This window comes from Pelophylax lessonae (genome assembly GCF_965119305.1).
Source record: "Pelophylax lessonae genome assembly, chromosome: 5".
NCBI lineage: Eukaryota > Metazoa > Chordata > Amphibia > Anura > Ranidae > Pelophylax > Pelophylax lessonae.
In genome coordinates, this window is record NC_138772.1 from 301,387,191 (window position 1) to 301,401,807 (window position 14,617).

The following is a 14,617-nucleotide window of genomic DNA, read 5'->3' on the forward strand; positions in this document are numbered from 1 at the left end:
ACACTCACCTGTACAGGGATCCATCGCTGTCCTCACCCGTACAGGGCTCCCTTGCTGTCCTCACCCAAGCTCGCTGGTCTTAGGGTCTCTGACGCTGGCATGTTAATTTTGGGAAGCTGGTTATGACTCCTTGCGGATTTCCAACTTTCCACTTGTCTATGCGAGCTGTGTTGTGCCCTGTAATGTGTCCCAGAAGGTCAGAAGGTTGCGGGTGATGGGGGGGGGGGGGGAGAGGATTTCTGTTCTGGTTGCTAAGCCAAACCAGGTACCAACTCCCAGATAATATTTCAAATATGGCAGAGGAGATGGGGAGGAGGAGGAAGAGTAAAACTTCCCTTTTTGGATGAAGTTCCACTTTAACTATCAATTGAAAATAATAAATATAGCTAAATCAACTTATTATTATTATTATTATTATTATTAACATCAATTTTCTTATTATGTAGGCATGTAAAAAAAAAAAAAAAAACAATTAATTTATTCTGGGTCCTAGCAAATCATTTATGTGTGAATCAGTGAGAGGTTAAAGTACATGTTAACCTTAACTGAATGGCAGTTAGTTTGCTAAAGCACTGCATATAATAAACATTTACCTTTTAAATGCAGTTTTTTAACCTTTTTCCAATATTTTGTTGCAACTCAATGTCATTGATCTCCAATAGCCATACAATAATATACTGATATACTATACATATATATATATATATATATATATATATATATATATATATATATATATATATATATATATATATATATATATATATATATATATATATATATATAGTACATATATATATTACCTGAAAGAATGTAAGAAACAGAGTAACACATAACTTCAGTGTATAATTCATGTACAGTATTTTCTAATAATCATGCAATAAATCACTACAGGCCTTGGAAAGGGTATACATTAGTGAGAAAGGACACTGTACATATTTTTAGAATGCAGACTGTAACTCCACATGGTGTTAATGATAATTGCATTTGTCAGCAGATAGCCAGGAGCTTTACACATTATTGGTTTTAAAAAGCTATAGTACATTGAAACCCCCACCTGTCATTAGTGGGTGGTATTAGCATTATTACAGCGTTTATTGGAATAATTTATTCTAAAATATAATTAGAATTTATTTTTCATGGGACCATATTACAAGAAATTCAAATGTGCATATACAAGATGGAAATTAACCTATATGTTACCAAATACTCATTACAAGATTTATGTGTATGTACCTGTATGCATACTGTATATAAAAAGTTCAAAATATTGTTCGATTCCAGCTCTGTAACCTGCAACTAATACTGTTTTACTGCCCATTGAACATGTCAACTTTACTATATATATATATAAATATATATATATATATACAGTATCTCACAAAAGTGAGTACACCCCTTACATTTTTGTAAATATTTTATGATAACTTTTCATGTGACAACACTAAAGAAATTATACTTTGCTATAATGTAAAGTAGTGAGTGTACAGCTTGTATACAGTGTAAATTCGCTTCAAAATAACTCAACACAGTCATTAAACCGCTGGCAACAAAAGTGAGTACACCCATAAGTGAACATGTCCAAATTGGGCTAATTTAGCCATCTCCCCCCCCCCCCCCCCCCGGTGTCATGTGACTCATTAGTGTTACAAGGTCTCAGGTGTAAATGTGGAACAGGTGTGTTAAATTTGGTTTTATCGCTCCCGCGCTCTCATACTGGTCACTGGAAGTTCAACATGGTACCTCATGGCAAAGAACTCCCTGAGGATCTGAAAAAAAAAAATTGTTTCTCTACATGAAGATGGCCTAGGCTATAAGAAAATTGCCAAGACCCTGAAACTGAGCTGCAGCATGGTGGACAAGACCATACAGCGGTTTACCAGGCCTCGCCATGGTTGACCAAAGAAGTTGAGTGCATGTGCTCAGCATCATATCCAGAGGTCGTCTTTGGGAAATAGACGTATGAGTGCTATCAGCATTAATGCAGAGGTTGAAGGGGTGGGGGGTCAGCCTGTCAGTGCTCAGACCATACGCTGAACACTGCATCACATATGTGCATATTTGCAGTTATGTATTCATTTTATGTATATACACTGCTTCAGTTATCTGAATTTTGGGGATGAAGCTACATGCAAAATAGTTGCACCCTGAATTGGCATTATATATATTTTATTTTTATTTTTGTATAGTGATTGATCACATATACCAAATTGTTCTCATTAATTGCATTTTTGACCACTAGAGGGAGCATCTTGTCTACACGGTCCATTTATGCTTGGTATCGTAGTAACACGACAAGGTTAAATGTAAAGGTGCATGGTGCTGGTTTACTTAATTGCTGACAGTTCCCATGATTCAGGCATCAGAAGCCGGTGTGTGATGTCCCGCACCACTTCCTGAGTATGGAGGGGGGCGGGTCGTGAGCTCCCTATTTAGTTGGATAGCCGTGCCGTATAGCCATGCCCCCCGGGACGAAGTCGGAAATGACGAAATGCATCAGTGCATGGCTATACGGCGTACTCTGGGAATGTTTGTAAGATGGGGAAGGAGCTTCTGGAGTCCTGTGTATGCAGCGTGTGCCGCAGATTATACATCCAGGCTGTCAGATCTTCGCCCGGTTAATTATGAGCAATGGTTTTATCTGTCTTGGAACAAGTGAGTGTGATATTTTGGTTTAATAAATTCATTTTATAAACGTTTTCACGCTATGGAGGTGCTTTTTGTTTTTGTCTTCCACACACTCTGAATGAGAGGAGGAGGTGTGCAGCAACAGCATCAGATACCAGGAGGAGGTTTTAAGGTGTTTATGCTGGATATAGAGAATGTAGAAACTCTGCGCTGAAGTTCTATTTGGATGTAAATGCGGAAATGGATAAATAAAGAAATAAATAAATAAATAACTAAATGGATAGTAAAAATTAGGCTGCAGCCTCCCTAAATTATAGTCCAAGGGACCATATAGTGAATATGAAATGAGGTAGGGTGATGGCGCTCAATGATGCACTCACCAGAAATACCCACCCCACACAGCGGTATAGAGCGGGTATATAGATGTATCCTGTGGCCAGAAACCCACCGACCGTTACATGCTTACTTACTACTGCACAAATGTGAGTACCTCTTTGATGTTCTACCTCAATAAACTTGTATAGACGGTATCACGATATGTGCCTTTCATTATTCCCTATACCCTGACACATCTACACGAGTGACACCCTGTGGATACCTGGAAGCTCACTTCCTAGTGGCAGGAGCTCATTAGATCCCGGCCACCTTTCTCTGGGGAATTTCCTTTCCGATAGGACCCTTCCAGGACACCCCCACCTATGACCTGCAGAGAATTTCTGGCCACAGGATACATCTATATACCCTCTCTATACCCCTGTGTGGGGTGGGTATTTATGGTGAGTGCATCATTCACTAGAGGGGTCACTTAGCACCTCACCGTCCACCACGGGGTCACTCCTTGTTTTTCTGGTATAAGAAAACCGTCACCTGCTATCAACACCGAACTGTGTTCACTATATTTATATATAATATCACCAGTTATCAACACTGGACTGTATTCATCATATATATTTTTTATTTATTCTTTTTATGATCACAACACTTGCCTTATAGGCACTTATCACTGAATTTGGATTTTTTTATTTTTTCATATTTTTTTTATATATATTGTTTATATATATCTTTGGTCACTGCACTTGTATACCCCAGTGTGTGATTCTATCTGGGACATTTCACTACGCACTGAGCACTTTAATTGTCCAATATTTTTTATATTATATTATGTACATTTTTATATCACCAATTCATTCATAATGTTCACTTAGATGATCCAGGTTTTACACTTTGTATATTTGATTTATATTTATTGTTCTCACTGTTTCAGATCCACTGTATTCTTTCACCTATATTTGCACTCACCACTTTTATATACCCAATCTGTACATTTGCATTTTCTTCTTTCACTATACAGTTGGATTTTAGTGCTCTTTTTTCTATCACCTGATTTTTAGTGCAATTTACCCTTATCACTGATATTGTCCACCATCATAGTCTATTCTAGGCAGCGCCATCACCCTACCTCATTTCATTTATGCTGTATATGCCTATTCCATGAGAGTGGTTAGGCACGGTCTCCTGGTGAATCTGCATTTTGGCTATCTCTCCCCAGTTCTGGTGGTGGTGACAATGTATGGTGGTTCCTATAACTGACACCAAGGACCCTACATTAAAGGCACTGTGTATTGCTCTGGCACTACATAAACAAAAGACTTTTGAAGGACTCTGTTCATGCTTTGTTTTATGTTTTGAAATATTTATGCAATGTATGCACTTTTGCTTATTTGCACTTTATGATAGGAGGGTAACACCATCCCTGCGCTACTGAAATTCTAAGAAAATAACCTGTGTTTTCTGTGATGAATTTTAATTTATGTATGGTTTCCTTTTGAAGTAGCAGCATCATTATATTATATCATTAGTCCTTGAGCGCGGAGGATCACACCAACATATATTTACTGGTTGTTTTGTGGTATCGTTACACACTGCATCAAATTGGTCTACATGGCTGTCGCCCCAGTAGGAAGCCTCTTCTAAAGATGATGCACAAGAAAACCTGCAGTTTTCTGAAGACAAGCAGACTAAGGACATGGATTACTGGAACCATGTCCTGTGGTCTGATGAGACCAAGGTAAACTTATTTGGTCCAGATGGTGTCAAACGTGTATGGCGGCAACAAGGTAAGGAGTACAAAGACAAATGTGTCTTGCCTACAGTCAAGCATGGTGGTGGGAGTTTCATGGTCTGGCACTGGGGAGCTACAGTTTATGGATGGAACCATGCATGCCAACATGTACTGTGAAAGGTATAGCCTTAATATTAAGGCCAGGTACAGCGCTTGCTCAGTATAACCCTAATGGTGAAATCCAGTAACGGTTCAATGAATTTGACAAATTAAAATAACAAGTGATATATGACAAGTAAAAAGATAAAAATATCAGTAAAGGTAATTGGAATTAATCAATATAAAATATTAATATTATATGGCTAGCTACAGTGCTTGCGGGACAAACTTGTGATGTTTGCAAAAAAAGGCCATTGATCTAATAAATTAATATGTGCCCCAATTTACATCAGTGACTTCATAAATATTAAATAAATACACAAATCAATATATACAGGTCCTTCTCAAAAAATAAGCATATTGTGATAAAGTTCATTATTTTCTGTAATGTACTGATAAACATTAGACTTTCATATATTTTAGATTCATTACACACAACTGAAGTAGTGCAAGCCTTTTATTGTTTTAATATTGATGATTTTGGCATACAGCTCATGAAAACCCAAAATTCCTATCTCAAAAAATTTACATATTTCATCCGACCAATAAAAAAAAAGTGTTTTTAATACAAAAAAAGTCAACCTTCAAATAATTATGTTCAGTTATGCACTCAATACTTGGTCTGGAATCCTTTTGCAGAAATGACTGCTTCAATGCGGCGTGGCATGGAGGCAATCAGCCTGTGGCACTGCTGAGGTGTTATGGAGGCCCAGGATGCTTCGATAGCGGCCTTGAGCTCATCCAGAGTGTTGGGTCTTGCGTCTCTCAACTTTCTCTTCACAACATCCCACAGATTCTCTATGGGGTTCAGGTCAGGAGAGTTGGCAGGCCAATTGAGCACAGTAATACCATGGTCAGTAAACCATTTACCAGTGGTTTTGGCACTGTGAGCAGGTGCCAGGTCGTGCTGAAAAATGAAATCTTCATCTCCATAAAGCTTTTCAGCAGATGGAAGCATGAAGTGCTCCAAAATCTCCTGATAGCTAGCTGCATCGACCCTGCCCTTGATAAAACACAGTGGACCAACACCAGCAGCTGACATGGCACCCCAGACCATCACTGACTGTGGGTACTTGACACTGGACTTCAGGCATTTTGACATTTCCCTCTCCCCAGTCTTCTTTCAGACTCTGGCACCTTGATTTCCGAATGACATGCAAAATTTGCTTTCATCTGAAAAACGTACGTTTGACCACTGAGCAACAGTCCAGTGCTGCTTCTCTGTAGCCCAGGTCAGGCGCTTCTGTCTCTGTTTCTGGTTCAAAAGTGGCTTGACCTGGGGAATGCGACACCTGTAGCCCATTTCCTGCACACGCCTGTATACGGTGGCTCTAGATGTTTCTACTCCAGACTCAGTCCACTGCTTCCGCAGGTCCCCCAAGGTCTGGAATTGGTCCTTCTCCACAATCTTCCTCAGGGTCCGGTCACCTCTTCTCGTTGTGCAGCGTTTTCTGCCACACTTTTTCCTTCCCACAGACTTCCCACTGAGGTGCCTTGATACAGCACTCTGGGAACAGCCTATTCGTTCAGAAATTTCTTTCTGTGTCTTACCCTCTTGCTTGAGGGTGTCAATGATGGCCTTCTGGACAGCAGTCAGGTCGGCAGTCTTACCCATGATTGCGGTTTTGAGTAATGCGTTTTTAAAAGCCTCAGGAATCTTTTGCAGGTGTTTAGAGTTAATTAGTTGATTCAGATGATTAGGTTAATAGCTCGTTTAGAGAACCTTTTCATGATATGCTAATTTTTTGAGATAGGAATTTTGGTTTTTCATGAACTGTATGCCAAAATCATCAATATTAAAACAATAAAAGGCTTGCACTACTTCAGTTGTGTGTAATGAATCTAAAATATATGAAAGTCTAATGTTTATCAGTACATTACAGAAAATAATGAACTTTATCACAATATGCTAATTTTTTGAGAAGGACCTGTATATAATCAATAAATAAGAAAAAAAATTAGATATTGACTGATCACATATAATAAAGTCCAAATTGAGTGACTGTAGTGCTCAAAATGATCAAAAAGTCCTTTGTGACTGTATATTTCCAATGGTTCAAAAGTGCAAGTGCTCAAACGTGGGTGTCCATAAATTATGTGACATCGATTCCTTTCACCGTGTTTGTGGGTAGATTAAATCACTTACCAGACTCTATAGGTCCTATATGCCTTAAAGCATTAGGACCACTTGCCTATCAGTGCCCATCAGTGCAGCATATCAGTGCCCATCAGTGCAGCATATCAGTGCAGCATATTAGTGCAGCTTCATCAGTGCCCATCAGTGCAGCATCTTCAGGGAGGAATCATTAGGATTTCTGGCCAGATCACACAGAGCGGAATCTTCTGCTGTGACACACCTTTGAGATGAAACGCCGGCCACCGTCAAACAAAGTCCCACCTCCTGGACCGGCATTGGACCAGGGTGCTATCTATCATAGGAGCTGGTCTGTTTGACAGCGGCCGGGGTTTCACCTACAAAGCTCGCAGTGAGGAATCCCCACTCTGTGTGATCCAGCTGGCAATGCTCATGATTCTTGTGATCCCTGTGTGGCAGTGACAAATAACAAGTGGGTGGCTGGGGGGGGGGGTTGGGGGCGTTGATAAGGCTTCGGGAGGGGAAGTGCTGTCAGGGAGCAAGAGGAGGAAGAGGAAACCACCTCCAATGTGCGGTACAGAATGGGGGTCTGTGAGTCCCATCCACCCACTACAGCAAACAGGGACAGAAGTACAACCCTGCTTGCTGTGTATAGAACAGTGGCGGCCGGTGTGTTGGGGGCGCACATTTTTTTGCATCACCTGATGAGAGCCAGAGGCTCTAATAGGCATAGAGCAGTGCGCCCCAAGCCCACCCATTGTGTGACAATAGCGAATGAAAATTTGCTATTGTTACACGGAACCTCCTCCTGGCCAATCAGGAAGCTGGTCCGATACACGCTTCCTGATTGGCCGAAATGCCCTGCTCAGCCGCCGCCTCCCTCCCTCTGATCCGGGAGGAGCTCGGGGAGAGCCCATGGAAAGTTTCCAGCATTCAGCCCCCCGCATTGTGCCCGGATCCCGAGCTGTGCCGCCCGGCTCCCCTCCCTCTCTCCCCTCCCGGCTCCCCCCGGTGTCCTGTCCTCCGTCCCTGGCTGGGAGTGTTGTTGTGAGCGGGGATCTAACATGGCGACGGTGCCTGTGTACTGCATCTGCCTCCTGCCCTACGACGTGACCCGCTTCATGATCGAGTGCGACGCCTGCAAGGACTGGTTCCACGGCAGGTAGGGATCAGCTGTGTGTCTTTCGGGCCTCCGGGTGTCTGGTGCCCGGGGTAGGCGGCACAGTGGTGTAGTGGTTAGCACATTTACCTAGCAGCAAGAGGGTTGCTGGTTCGAATCCCAACCACGACACTGTCTGTCTGGAGCTTGCATGTTCTCCCTGTGCCTGCGTGGGTTTCCTCCGGGTACTCCGGTTTCCTCCCACTCTCCAAAGACATGCTGGTAGGTTAATTGGATCCTGTATAAAAAATATTGGCCCTACTGTGTATGTGTGAGAGTTAGGGACCTTAGATTGTAAGCTCCTTGAGGGCAGGGACTGATGTATATGTAAAATGTATATGTAAAGCGCTGCGTAAATTAACAGCGCTATTTAAGTACCTGAAATAAATAAACAAATAAATCTCTGCATTGAAAGGGGGCACGCTGGCATCTCTGCAATAAAAGGGGGCACGCTGCTCACTGCATTGAAAGGTGGCACGCTGGTCTCTCTGCATTGAAAGGAGGCACGCTATACCTTAATTACTGAAGGCCCCTTTCACACCTTTGTGACCTCAAAGTCACGCAATTTTTTACAGCGTTTTTTGCCGCAAAGCAATGCCTATTACATTTTTCTGTTTGCGCCCCCCCCCCCCCCCAAATTTTTGAGCACCAGCCGCCACTGGTATAGAACTATAAATGGGTTGTGCCAAGACCAGTGGCTGGGGGAATAGGTGGAACAGCCACTGGTCTTAGAAACAGGAAATCACTGGGCAGTAACGGTTTTATTTGAAAATCATCAGGCTTTTACAGAGCAAGAAGATGGATGGCATATTTGGTGAAGGTAGGAGATCAGCAACCAGGACATGAAAAAAAGTGTTTGACTGGAATTCTGCTTTAATATTATATTTGTCTGTCTATACCTACATGCATGTAACAACCTACATAATAAAAATGAGAGCAGCTGTGTGTGTATACAAACAATTTTGTACTGAATTTTTTAGAAAATAATTTCAGAGTTATTACTTTGTATTTTTTATTACTAGAAATGGTAATTGTATCAGATGTTCATTTTGGATACAATACACATATATGAGCATCACATATACTTGTATTGATTTAATTTACATAATAACATGAGCTAGTATAATCCATAATTCTATTTCTCTGTGAAAATAAAAAAAATATTATTTTCTTTGTAATGAAAATGCATATAAAAGTAATTTGTATTGACAAATTGGTTGTTAGGCTTTACTTAAATCATCAATACGGAAAACATTCTAAATATAATTTTGACTGACATAGAAGGCTAGTAAAATGTTTGCTGTAGCCCATAGAGAATCAGAAGAACATTTAAGGCATAGCTACATGTATAGTTATTACAAGATCGGTTGCATAATCATCGTCATATTGATTGCTATTTCTGTTACAATAATAAGCTCAAAACAGCTACGTGGTAAACCCTATATGCAAGTGAACACACACAATTGTGGTTTGTTTTGTACTTTTAGGGGCTGGCTTACTAAATCAAATGAAAAACAGTAGTCATAAATAAATATCCTATGCATACAGGATTGCATGCACACATGAATGTCTGTACAAATACCATAGGAAATTCCTTAACCTTTCTTGCAGATTGAATGCACAGATCATGCAGGTATTAACATTCTAAATAGCTAAAAATATGCGCTGTTACTGTAATAATGCCATTGGCAGGGAAAGGGTTAACCCTGTGGTGATCAAACTAACTGTGTGTGTGTGGGGGGGGGGGGGGGGGGATTCTGTGACAGGCACAGACAGCTGAAACTGCTGATCTGTCCCTACCTGTCTCACGGAAGATCTGCCTGCTTTGTTTACATAAGCAGGTGGGTCTTCTCTCCGTTTCCCGGACGATCGTGGGAGGAAGGCGGCAATCGCCGCCTCTCCTCCCGTGGCCCGCCGCCCGAATCACATACACTCCACGTGACTGGACGCAGGGGAGCCGCTCTGCCGCAGTAATATTACTGTGGGAGGTCGGCAAGCAGATAAGAGAATAGTTTAAAGACGCAGCAATTAGACGACCTGACCAACAAACTGTCTTCCCTAGACTCTAAAAACAAGAGAAACCCTTCTCCGACGTTACAATCGCAAATCTTTGCGCTCCGACAAGAACTTAGAACCCTTCTGCTGGAGAAGCATAGCTATTTCCTTAAAAAGCGGAAAGCTACCACCTACTCGACAGGTAATAAGGCTACCAAAGCCATGGCCACTCGCATTAAGGGACAACGTCTTAAATCTAGAATAGCCTACATGTATCACCCCAAAACGAAGGAAAAACTTCTCAAACCTAATCTAATCGCTGATGCCTTTAGCTCGTATTATGAATCTTTGTACAATCTTAAAAATGACCAAACAACACACCAACCTTCCCCTTCTGACATCCATGACTTCCTCGCCCATATCAATTTGCCATCAATACCTCCCCAGGCCACGGAATCTGTTAATAGACCCTTTTCAGACATGGAAGTTGAAGGGGCTATTGCCCTACTCCCTAACTTAAAATCACCAGGACCAGACGGGTATACGGCCGAATACTATAAACATTTTCGAAACACCCTGACTCCTCTATTAAGTAAGGTTTTTAACTCTGCTGCCTCCTCCTCCACCTTCCCGAAAGAGATGTTAAGCGCCTTAATTGTGACTCTTCCCAAACCGGGTAAACAACCTGACCAACCTCAGAACTTTAGGCCCATTTCTCTTTTAAATCTGGACGTAAAAATCTATGCTAAGGTTATAGCCAATAGACTAGTAAATCTTCTCCCCTCTATCATCCATAAAGATCAATCAGGATTTACCAAGGGTAGGCAGGCCTCGGACGCTACGAGACGAGTAATTAATGCTATCCACCATTCGGGGCTCTGTGGAACACCTTCTCTGCTCCTGTCTTTGGATGCGGAGAAGGCGTTCGACAGGGTTCATTGGGGATTCCTCTCGGCGGTCCTGCAGAAATTCGGGTTCCAGGGATTCATCCATGATGCCATTATGGCCTTATACTCCACGCCTTCTGCAATAGTCCGTACGACAGACGCAATCTCCACCCCATTCACCATCTCTAATGGTACCAGACAGGGTTGTCCCCTCTCACCCCTGATCTTTAATATGATCATGGAAACTTTGGCCGAACATATTAGGTCCAATCCAAAAATTTCAGGCATACGCATGGCAGACCAACAGCATAAAATTAGCCTTTTTGCCGACGACGTAATCCTTATGATTACGGACCCCTCTAATTCCCTGCAGGAAATTCAAAGGATACTGAAATGGTTTGAGGAGGTTTCACTTTATAAGGTAAACAAATCTAAATCTAACATATTGGGAATAGGTATTAATGCTACAATGTGTAACCTTCTCCAGCAGCAGTTCCCGTATGCATGGGCAGACCACAGTATCACCTATCTGGGAGTGCAACTAACAGCATCTACTAAAACGCTGTTTAAGCATAACTTTATCCCAGCACGCACCAAATTACAAGATAATCTTAAACAGATAGCATCCAAACATAGATCAATGGGGGGAGCCGGTTATGTCGATATTTATGACTATTATCTATCATCGGTCCTCACTCCGTTGCAGGATTGGTTTAAATCGACCCCCTCTACTTTGTGGGGCACCATGGAAGCCACTTATTGCACAGGACGGAGTTTGTCTGATTGGCTCTTGGCGACAACCCTGAACGACAAATTACCTTCTTACTTACCCCCATTTATGATCGCTGCGGCTAGGGCATGGAGAGTACTAATAACGCAGGAAGCCCCTCCTTCCCTCAGAGCCCCTCTCAAGATCCCCTTGACAGCCCTTCATTCTCTCATGGACCAAATTTGTCTTACAGACTGGCAGAAGAAAGGCATTGCCTATATTGGAGACTTATACCATGGCTCCAAACTTGTCCCCTTTGGTGCCCTGCAGACCAACTTTAATCTACCCCATACTGCTCTCTTTACATATATGAGAGTGTCTCACTACCTGACTACCCGTCCACCTTGGCCACAATACATCCATTTTAATGCTTGGTTGTTTCTCACTAATAGGAATCCTCCTAACCAAAAAGGCATAACCACTTTCTACAACCTTTTACACCATAAAACGTCTTTCACCAAAAATGCATCGCATCTCCTTTGGGAGCGAGATCTGGGTGCTCAGTTTAAGGACAAACAATGGCTTCAGGCTATTCAATCCATGTACTCGGCTACCAGCTGCTCCAATCTGTGGGAACTGGCAATTAAAATCTCTCTTCGCTGGTACCTGACACCTTCTAGACTTCGCAAATTTGACCCCCAACACGATGGCAAATGCTGGCGACTATGTGGACACAATGGCACATTACTACATGTGTTGTGGCAGTGCCCACATCTCACCCAATACTGGCAGGCCGTATTTGAGATTATATCTGCAATCACCCTTATTACTGTTACACCTTCACCGGGCCTGGCTCTACTAAGTATCGACATAGGACAGATTCCTAAACATTTTAGACACACCGTGACCCATGTTCTTCTTGCGGCCAGACTAAATATAACACGAGCTTGGAAACAAGAACTCCCACCTACAATCCCAGGCGTTATTGACCTTACTAATTTACATTGCACATATGAACGTGCCCTTTCTCTTAAAAACCACTCTGTACACAAAATGTCTAGCCACTGGCAACCTTGGATTGATTGGTTTGAACACTTGACGGTCCAATCCCCCTTGAGGTTATGCTTGTTTTCTAATGTGCTTGCGTTATGAACAGCCGACGGAGGGATCTTTCCTCCTTCCCCCTCCGCGCTTGGGCACAGTGTTGATCCCCTTGGGGGTGTCCAGGCGTGGAGTGGGTCACAAGATTCTACTAACGGAGTAATCTTTGATATGGACATTTAATTCTCTCTTATCCTTTTTCTTTGGTTTACCAGTGTTTAAGGTACTATGTATTCAAAATTATCCTGTTCTAAAGGACTCGCTATTGCTCACAATGTGTGCCTTACTGTTTGAAATATTTGCTAATAATTTATGCTGATAGTTACTGTCTACCATACTTGTCATTTACTCTCTGGATCCATGCGGTCCTGGTTTTCACTGAACGTTTTGTATTACGCTACTTCATCTGCGGTGTTTTATTGCATACCTGTTACTTGTATGTTTTGTATCTCTTATGTTATTGAAAACTCAATAAAAACATTTATGAAAAAAAGAGAATAGTTTAAAAGAATAGAATATATTTACAAAATTGATTATTTAAGAAATAGATTATTTGAACAGTAGTAGAGAAGATCAAATTTTCCATCATATGGGAAAAATGGGTAGAATTTAAGAGAACGAGGAAATGTGCGGAGATACAGAGTGAACAGAATGGGATGCAAAGGGTGAGAGAGGAGGAGGAGAAATAGAGGGAACAGAAGAAAGAAAGGCATAAAATAGCAAAATATGGGAAGGGAAAGGGGGTAGGAGGAAGGTGAGGAGAATTGGGATTTTTGTATACGAATGTTTGAATATAGATACATGTGTTGTTCATCCCTTTTTGGTATATGGAAAAATAAATAAAGGAAAAGTAAAAAAAAAAAGAAAAAGACTCCAATAAGGGCTGGGATTTATAATCCTAGTGGTATTGGTCTAACTGATGATGAACTTATGGTTCTTGATAGAGGGCTCAAATTTGCCCAAGTACAAAACCTTAATGATTTCCAGACCTAAATTAGTATTCAAAAATATGTGAAAAGCCTATACATTAAAAAAATACTTTTTATCTAAACCTGCTGAAAGAAATATTCAACCCCCATCAGGGGTACATTCCAACTCAACCAAGAAATATGTGTCAAATCCCCCTAATACAGACACCAAACACCTGGAGGTGTTTTAAAAATATGGTCCTTAGTGATATTTACAAGTTGAACTTTAGAAAGGTTTAGGATTCCTCATTTATCAAAAGAGGTATTACCCCCTTGGAGGACAGAAAGGAAGTGGTATTCTGCCCCGCGGACAAGGGGAGAGGTCTAGTTGTCATGAGCAAGACCTTCTTTAAGGAAGAGATGGGTCAGTTGTTAAAGTGGAGTTCCGGCCACAAATTTTTTTTTTCCAATAAAAATACCCCGGGACAGTCAGGGCTAGTACATTCCACAATGTATAGCCTCTGTACTGTCCCGAGTCGCACTTACCTTTTAGAAGAAATACTTACCTTGAAAAGTTCTTCTCCAGCGCTGCCATCTCGGATGTGGGCAGCTGAAGCCAGCGCGTCCTCTTCTGCGTCCTCTTCTGTGTCCTCTTCTCCCAGAATGCGCCTGCATGGGCCCCGCTCGTCACTTCCGGTGCGGGCGCGTCATCTGGGCATGCCCAGAAGCTGTTTAGCAGGGAATAAGCGCCCGCACCGGAAGTGACAAGCGGGGGCCGATGCAGGCGCATTGATTCCTGGGAGCGATGACGTTCAGCTCCCAGGAATCAATGCAAAGAGGAAGTTACGGCTCGGGCCGCGGCCACAGGGGGAGGAAGTGGAAGAAAGGTGAGTATATTTTTCTTGAATAACAAG